This window comes from Pteropus vampyrus, unplaced genomic scaffold (assembly GCF_000151845.1).
Source record: "Pteropus vampyrus isolate Shadow unplaced genomic scaffold, Pvam_2.0 Scaffold208, whole genome shotgun sequence".
Taxonomy (NCBI): domain Eukaryota; kingdom Metazoa; phylum Chordata; class Mammalia; order Chiroptera; family Pteropodidae; genus Pteropus; species Pteropus vampyrus.
Genome location: NW_011888989.1, coordinates 3,482,646 through 3,491,674, shown reverse-complemented (window position 1 = coordinate 3,491,674; position 9,029 = coordinate 3,482,646). Strand labels below are relative to the sequence as shown.

At 38.1% G+C, this 9,029-nt stretch overlaps 1 pseudogene; it reads right to left on the bottom strand.

Moving 5' to 3' along the window:
- Window positions 1-5,921: 5,921 nt before the first annotated feature.
- LOC111747032 lies at window positions 5,922-6,040 on the bottom strand (annotated as a pseudogene).
- Window positions 6,041-9,029: the final 2,989 nt, after the last annotated feature.

The window sequence follows — 9,029 nt, the reverse complement described above, 5'->3', positions numbered from 1 at the left end:
GGTTATAGCTAAAGGTTACTTTATTTGAGAAAGCCTAGTAGGCTTTGTGATTGGTTATTATTAAGTTTTGATTTCTTTTTAGTTAATGAATTGACTCTGGCCTAGGTTTCAGTTTGTTTACATAAGCTACCAAGGTGTTTGCGCCACCTCAATCTAATGGCTTCCTTGTTTCATTACTTTAACAATGGTAATATTATATAAAATATCTAAAAATCATCTGCTCACCTTTAACCAAAGAAACATTTAGCTGTGTGGATGAAAAAGGAGTTCTGTAATAAAACTGACAAGTCCAGTGACGGAAAGTCACCTCACAGGAAACTCATCATAAATTTCTAATTGGGCAAGTAATGATGGGTAGTCATACCCCAGGCATATAATTTTTATAGTAAAAGGAATATCTTCGACTTAAGCAAGCTCTGTCCATTGTTCTTGTGTATCCAGGTTAATATACCTTTGAAATGTCAGAAGTAATCTTTTTTTCTAGATCCCTTAGGAGAACATATAATCTTTTTGGGGGGCGGAGATTTTTGGGGGGAGCTTTATTGAAATATAACAATTAGTTGCTTGTATTTGCATTGTACAGTTCAGTAAGGTTTTTTTTTTCAGTTATAGTTGCCATACAATAACATACCAGTTTCAGTTATATAGCATAATGATCAGATAGTCACATAACTCACAAAGCAATCACCGCACTAAACCTAGTACCCCTCTTCCCCTTTACATATTTATTACAACATTATTAACCATCTTCCCCATGCTACACTCTACATCTTCATGTCTATTCTGCAACTACCCATTTGTACCTCTTAATCCCTTTGCCTTTTTTTGCCACTCCACAACCCCCTCCCATCTAGTAGCCCTCAAAATATTCTCTGTATCTCTGAGTTTATTTCTGCTTTCATTGTTGTTGTTTGTTTTGTTCTTTAGATTCCACATGTATGTGAAATCATGCGATATTTGTTTTTCTCTATCCGACCCATTTCATTCAGCGCAATACCCTCTAGGTCCACCAAGGCCATATCTTTTTCCATTCCCTTCCTTTTAGTCTGTGTCTTTTAATCTGAAGTGAGTCTCCTGTAAGCAGCATATATAGGAGTCTTGTTTTCTTATCCATTCAGCCATTCTATCTTTTGGTTGGAGCAGTTAATTCTTTTCCATTTGAGGTATTTGTTGATAGGAATGTAGTTATTACCATTTTTTATTCATGTTTTTGATACACGTTTTCTTCTTCTTAAAGAAATCCCTCCAACATTTCCTGTAATACTGGCTTGGTGATGATAAATTCTCTTAGCTTATTTTTGTCTGGGAAACTCTTTATCTGTCCTTCGATCTAAACGATAACTTTGCTGGATAAAGCGTTCTTGGTTGTAGATCCTGGGTTTTCATCACATTGAATATTTTGTGCCAAGCCCTTCTGTCCTGCATAGTTTCTTTTGAGAAATCAGCTGTTGGTCTTATGGGTGCTTGTTTGTAGGTAACTTAACTGCTTCTCTTACCGCTTTTAAGATTCTCTCTTTGCATTTAACTTTTGGCATTTTAATTATGATGTGTCTTGCTGTGGGTCTCTTTGGGTTTCTAGTTCTAGGAACTCTGAGCTTCCTGGCGTTTTATGTCTATTTCCTTCACCGGGTTAGGGCGATTTTCCATCATTATTTCTTCAAATAGCTCTTCAATGTCTTGTTTTCCTTCTGGTACCCTTATGACAAGAATATTTTTACATTTAATAGTGTCCCATAGGCTCCTAAAATTATTATTGTAGTCTTGGCTTCTATTTTTTTGCCATTCTGATTGAGTGTCCTTGTCTTCCCCATCCTCTATATAGGTCATTTGATCCTCTTCTTTATTCACCTTGTTTATTCCGTTTAATATACTTTTCATGTCAGATAATGTGTTCTTCATTTCTGACTGGTTCCCTTTTATAATTTCCATTTTTATGTTTTTTTATCTCTTTGCTAAAGTTCTCACTGAAGTCTTCTACACTTCCCCTCAGTCCACTGAGCATTGTTATAACCAGGGTTTTGAACTCTGCATCTGTTAGATTGCTTGACTCCATTATTTCTGATTCTCTGCTCTGTTCTCTCATATGATTTCTGCTTCTTTGTCTTCCCATTTTGGCTGCCTTTCTGCGTCTGTATCTATGTACTAAGCAAAACTCTTAAGTTTCCCGGTCTTAGCAGTGCAGCTTTGTGTAGTAGGTGTCCAGTTCTGAGAGGTGTTCAGCAAGTTTAGCCCCAACCTATGCCCCTCCAGGGCCACATGTTAAGATTCAGCAAGCAATCCACAGATGCTATGCTTATAGTTGCCTTACGAGGCCACATCAGAAACTGATGTCAGCTGTCACCAATGTGAGTCTAGGCGCTGCTCAGCAAGAGGCACCTGACTAAATGAGGACATGCCTGGATGTGGCTTGGGTGGGGGCGGGCCATGAGTTAGGAGAGGTGGAGTTTCAGGGAATCCTTTGGGCAGAGCAACCTCTATTATCCAGTTTGATGACATTATGGGCTATGGGGCTATGGCAGCACTGAGTCCTCACACTGGGAGGGGGAAGGGCTCAACAGGGAACAATGGATACCTCTGGCACTTCTGTATAGAACAAGTCTCACCTCTGGCCCTCACTCTGACAATTCAGTGTCCCCCTGTAAGTCCCTGGTGCCCCCTGCACAGCCAAACTGGTACTAATGCTCAGAACGAGCAGGTCTGTCACCGCAAAAGTCCAGTCGCGGACACGGCCCCTTTAAGAGATGTCTGCTGCTGCCACTGCCACAGCTTCTGTCCCACTCAGCTGTTGAGGCCAGGGCAGCCTCACATCCTTGCCCAGTCCTACCTCCTTCTGTTGCAGGGTGATTTCTTCTTTCTCTCCCAAGTTGTTGGGCTTGTTCATCTAGATCTCAGGTGATTTTACTTGCTGTTTGCTCCTTGTTTCTTTGATTAGGTTGCCAGAGGGATGAACAGAGCCTCCTAATCTACGCCATTTTTTTTCTCCTTGCAATTCTTGGCCCGTATTTCCTCATAACTGGTCAGCCACATTGAGAACATATAATCTTGTTAACTATCCTGTATTTTGTTTTCTCCCACCTTCCTGTAATTTTACCTGCAATAAAAGAAACTGCAAAACTCATTCTCCGGAGCATTTGAGATCTTGCTTTCTGGCAATGCTATCAGTTTGGGTCAAATAAATTCTTACAAAATTTCTCTACAAGTTTTGATGTTCTTATGTTAATATCTGGTAGTATGGGGTAAAAGTTGTGAACATTTAAAAATTATAATGACTATAATAAGGCTATATTCAACTTTGAGTTCTAAAATGAGAAGCTGCTGAAAGACCAATATTATTCATATGAGGAAATACATGAAGAATTACTTAAAGAACATAGCACGAGGGTATTTTGAAAATCTGGTGGTTAGGAAGTCTTTCATTTTTCCTGACCCATTTCCAATGGCGAGGGTCTAATGTAGGGAGGAGGCAAGAGAACTAAAGTGTTAAATCAAGCCACATTCAGAGACAGCAATATGCTGATCAGCCGTGGAGCCAGGCCACTAGGACACATGGAGAACAAAGGAAGATTTCTGCTGGGATTGCTAACAACCCATTTCCCACACCTGTGAAGGAGAAACAGGAAAAACTGGAGTCTTTAGTGGTGCCCTACACAAATAAAATGTTCATTCTTCATGGCTAAAACCATAGGGAACCAATGGATTAAAGGCTGAGAACTTCCAGCAGACTTTTCACTACATATTCTTATCTTTTCACACTGCATACTCTTATCCTTCCTCACTGTATGCCCATATCAAAGAAAATGGGTAAACAAAGTATTTAAACTGTAACTCATAGGAACTAAAGAATGATAATAAACTGAATTCCCCAAACACTCGGGGTCCCTCTCAGTGCCTTTCCTCTGTCTCTCTCACTGTCCCTGTCTCTCTATTGTCTCTGTCCCTCTGGGTCTCTCTTAGACTCTCTCACTCTGCCTCTGAGAGATCAAACTCTGTCTGTGGAGTGTTACCTCTTCTCTAATAAACTTTCCTTTTGACTCTAACTTTGGCGTGTGTTAGAATTCTTTCCACACTCTTTGCCAGAGGATCCACTTCTCTCAGTGAGGAGCTTGGTCTCCCCTGACTCAGAAATTTGTTCTGTCCTGCACCACACAGGTTAAAGATTCGGTCCATAAGACTCCCTCATATCGTTCCCCCGACCCACCCACCCCTGCCCAAACACACATACACTTAAGACACCGGCTACAAAAACAGGCTCCCTTTGCTTCTGACCAACTAGCTACAGATTGAAAGCTCCAACAACCATCTCCAACTCAGAATGCCAATTGCAAGTCCAGGTTGTCACCCGTATTTCTGACCAACTGGCTGTAAATCAGAGGTTCCCACAAACCCCTTGTAGAGTTTGATTAATATGCTAGAATGACTCATAGAACTCAGAAAAACATGTGATTTATTAAGTTACTAGTTACTATAAAAGAACATACTGCAGGAACAGCCAGATGGAAAAGATGCGCGGGGCAAGGTAGGAGGAAAAGGCCTCTCCTGGCACACCACTCCCCCAGCACCTGCACGTGCTCACCAACCCCCAAAACCATCCTCTTGGATATTTAAGGAGGCTTTAGTACATAGTCATGACTGATTAAATTATTGGCCATTGGCTAGTGATTCAACCTCCAGCCCCTCTCCCCTCCCTGGAGGTTGGGGAGAGACTGAAAATTCCAACCCTTTAATCATAAAATTGGTTCTCCTGTCAACAGCCACCATCCTCTGCTGCTTTCAAGTCACGTCATTCACATAACAAAAGATACCTTTATCACTTATACTTAGGAAATTTCAAGGGTTTAGGGAGCCTTGAGTCAGGAATTGTGGAAGAAGACCAAATATATATGAGAAATACATTTTGGTCATCTGAATGATGTTAAAAAATAAAATTCAACTGAGCAAATGTGAAGATCTAATTGGCTTTCTTAAGCAATTTATGAATTGGATAACGTCCCATCTAGCAACTAGAAGGGCACTAGGAGGGGCTGTACAAAACGGAAGGTGTTTATAGGAAGGAAGGTGGGGCAGAGGAGCTATTAACAAAAGAAAAGAGAGGATTATTATTGAGACATCTTTCTTTTGGGGGGAAAAAAGAGTTTTTATCATGCAGATCACCTCTTCTTTCTGTGGGAGATGGAGAAAACCCAGGTGACAGATTACGTTATTGGTTCTTGAGCAGAAAATTCTAGACTGGTTGATTAAGATTAGATTTCTGGGAGAGGCTGAAACTGTGGTTAGATTGGGTATTAAATCTAGGTTTGGCATCTTTTGGGTTTCTAGCGTGAGTGATGCCATTTTGGGTCTGTGGTTTTTCTTTAACAATGACCAAATATAAATTTTTATAAATCACAATGTCACAGGGAGGAAGGAATGTAAATTGGTTCACTATGTTTTTAGTTCTAATTGTTTAAAAATCTCTTCCAAAACACAGAAATAAGACAAGCAGCATGTCTATTCAATGTCACATTGAAGTATTGTTTAATAGGCCCACCAAAGTTTTATTTAATAATCTAGAATCCAGGAGTAGGTGCACTTTTTCTGTAAAGAACCGGATAGTAAGTACTCAGGGTTTTTTTTTCTTCTTCTTCTTCCAATCCCTTAAAATTGTAAAAGCCATTTTAAACTCATGGGCTACACCATAACAGCCATTGGCTAAATTCTGCCTGTTGACTGCAGTTTGCGGACTCCATTTTAGGGGAAGTCCCTTTGCTTGTCTAGATTTTATAAATTCTCATTAACTTGTAGATTTTTCTCCAGTAAAGATAAAAATAATTTTTCTGATAGGAATATAACACAAAAGTTATAGTTTTATTGTCATATGATATTAACCAGTTTTGTATCTAACAGAACAATCTTTTAAATTAGATGTTTAATTTTTTTTTTAATGCCTACAGCACCTGATCTTCCTAGGTGGTCTCCCAACCAAGTACTAACCAGACCTGACCCTGCTTAGCTTCCAAGATCAAACAATATCGGGCGTGTTCAGGGTAGCATGGCCGTAGGCTAGATGTTTAATTTTGAGATGACATTCAGTTGTAAGAAATGAAAGAGAGATGCGTGTACCCTTTAACAGTTTCCCCTGATGCAGAACAGGGCAAATTTTCCTGAGTGAGGGGATTGGGGCAACCAATACTGCACAGAGTGAAGAGGGTCCTTTGGCGGAGAATGAAGAAAGAATTCAACACACACGCCAAAGTTAAAGTCAAAAGGAAAGTTTATTAGAAAAGGGGTAACACTCCTTTTAGAGGCAGAGAGTGAGAGGGACAGTGAGAGGGAAGTGGAAAGGCAGTGAGTAGGGCTGAGTGTTCAGGGAATTCAGTTTATATGTCATTCTTTAGTTCCTGTGAGTTATAGTTTCAAAGACTTTGTTAACCTGTTTCCTTTAATGTGGACTTACAGTGAGGAAGGGGAAGAGTATGTAGCATGAAAAGGCAAGAATATGTAGAGTGAAAGGCCTGCTGGCAGTTCCCAGCCTTTAATGCATAGATTATCCAAGGTTTTAGCCATAGGAAATGACTGTTTTTCCTGTTCCCCCTTCACAGGGTGTGATAAATGGGTTGTTAGCAATTCCAGCAGAAATCTTCCTTTGTTCTGCAGGTGTCTGCCTGGCCGGGCTGCACAGCTGATCAGCATATTAGAGTCTCTGATTGTGGCTTGATTAACATTTTAATTCTCTTGCCTCCTCCCCACTTTACCCCCAAGTGATAACATCTTGCAGAACTGAAGTGCAATATCACTGTCGAACTGATCCACACACAGAACATGTCCATCACAAGGATCACTTTAAAGCCACACACACTTCTCTTAAGTCCCCACCTCTTTCTTAACCCCTGGCAGCATTAATTTTGCTCTTCATTTCTGTAAATTTGTCATTTCAGAATACTATGTAAAAGAATCATATAGTATGTAACCTTTTGAGATTGGCTTTTTTTCACACAGCATAATTTTCTGGAGATTCATCCAGGTGAAAGGTGGATGCTTTTATTTAAAATTTTCTTTTTCAAAGGCTTATGAATATCCAGTTCCTCAAATACTCTTTGAACCAGGCTTATTGTTTGTTCCCTCACTGATAAGTTGAAAAAAATCTCAGCTGTGTGTTCCTTCTCTATTTGTATGAGTTACAATTTTTACGTTTTAAAAATAATACTTTGAAATAACTACTTATAATTTCTATATTTTGAAAATAATACTTTGACATAACTACTTCTCCTTGTGTTTGCCTTCTATGGATCATTCCCAGTTGACTCAGTTTTTTCTTTAGAAACTTGTACCTAGTCAGAAAAGATAAGATCATCTTTCATTCCTCCAGTCAGAACAAAAATGTGATTTGCTTTGTTTGACTTTCAAAGTAATGATAAGAAACATGTTTTCTCTCCAGTGATAGGTTATTTCTGTGAGATTTTGGAATGAGTTATAAAGAAAGATGTTTTAAAATAGCATTTTAATCCTATACCACTGGTTCTTTCATTTATTTATTTATTTTAGCAAAGCTTCCAACAGTATATCAGCATAGAGATTTATGAGATTTGGTCAAAAAACTCCATGTGTCCTTCAGACTTCAATTTTTTTTGCTTCTAGTGAGAAGTAGGTAATATATGATAGAGATCATCACTTAATAGAAAAGGTATGTTTTCTCTGATGGGAAAAATTGAAGCCATTTAGTCCATTCCACTGTTTTGGAGCATTAACATAAATCTTCTTTTAAAAAAACAAACGACGAAAATTTACTATGGAAAATCTCAGACGTACACATAAGCAGAAAGAATAGTATAATAAACCTCCATGTAACCATCATTTAAATTCACTATTAGTACTATTTAGCCAATCTTGCTTCATATATACCCATCGTCACCCCAATTCAGCAAATCCCAGACATCATATAATGTTATTTATAAATACTTCAGTATATATCTGTAAGAGATAAGATACTTTTTAATATAACAATCTCATATCACAGAAAAAAATCGTAAAAATTTCTTAACACAATCTAATATCCAGTCTGTATTAAAATGTTCCCCATTGTCTTAAGATTCTGTTTACAAATGATTGGAAACAGGATCTAAACAAGATCTGTGGGTCTTTTTGGTTGATTTTTTAAAATGTCATTTATTTACTTATTTATTTTGTGACAGCTTTATGAAGTTAAAATTGGCATAAAATAAACTGTATGTATTAAAGTGTACAATTTGATAACTTTTGATATATTAGCACTACGACTGAGAAGATGAACATATCCATAGCCCCCAAAGTTTCCTTCTGCTCCTTGGTAATCCCTCTCTCCAAGTCTCTCCACACACTCCCATCCTTACGCAACCACTAATCTATTTTAAAATTATTCGAAAATGGAATCATACGGCATGTACTTTTTTGTTCTAGCATCTTTCCCTCAGCATAATTCTTTTAAGATTCATAATGTTGCTGGATGTTTCAATAGTCCATTCCTTTTTATGACTGAATTATATTGTATCGATGTATCACAATTTATATATTCATTCACTTGTAGATGACTACTTAGGTTGTTTCCAGGTTTTTGGCTATTACAAATAAAATTGTAAAAAAAAATAAAGCTGTTATGTATGATCTTGTAAAAGACTTTATATGTACACTTGCTTCCATTTCTCCGTAGGAGTAGGAGTAGGATCACTGGGTCACATGGTGAATACATGTTAAGTGTTTAAGAAACTACCAAATATTTTCCCAAAGTGGTTGTGCTTGTTTACAGTCTCTCCACAAAAGAGTACAAGAGCTATGAAACGCCACATTCTCATCAACATTTGGTATGGGCAGTCTTTCAAAATTCTAATATTCAAATTTCACTTAAATTTTAAATCTAAGAAAACTAAAACAAGTGAATAAACAAAACAAAACAGAAACAGAGTCATAGATACAGAGAATAAGCTGATAGTAGCCAAAGGGGAGAGGAATGGAAGGATGGGAGGGAAAAAAGATAGTGAGCCAGAGGAAATGCCTTCTAAAGGAAAAACAACAACAAC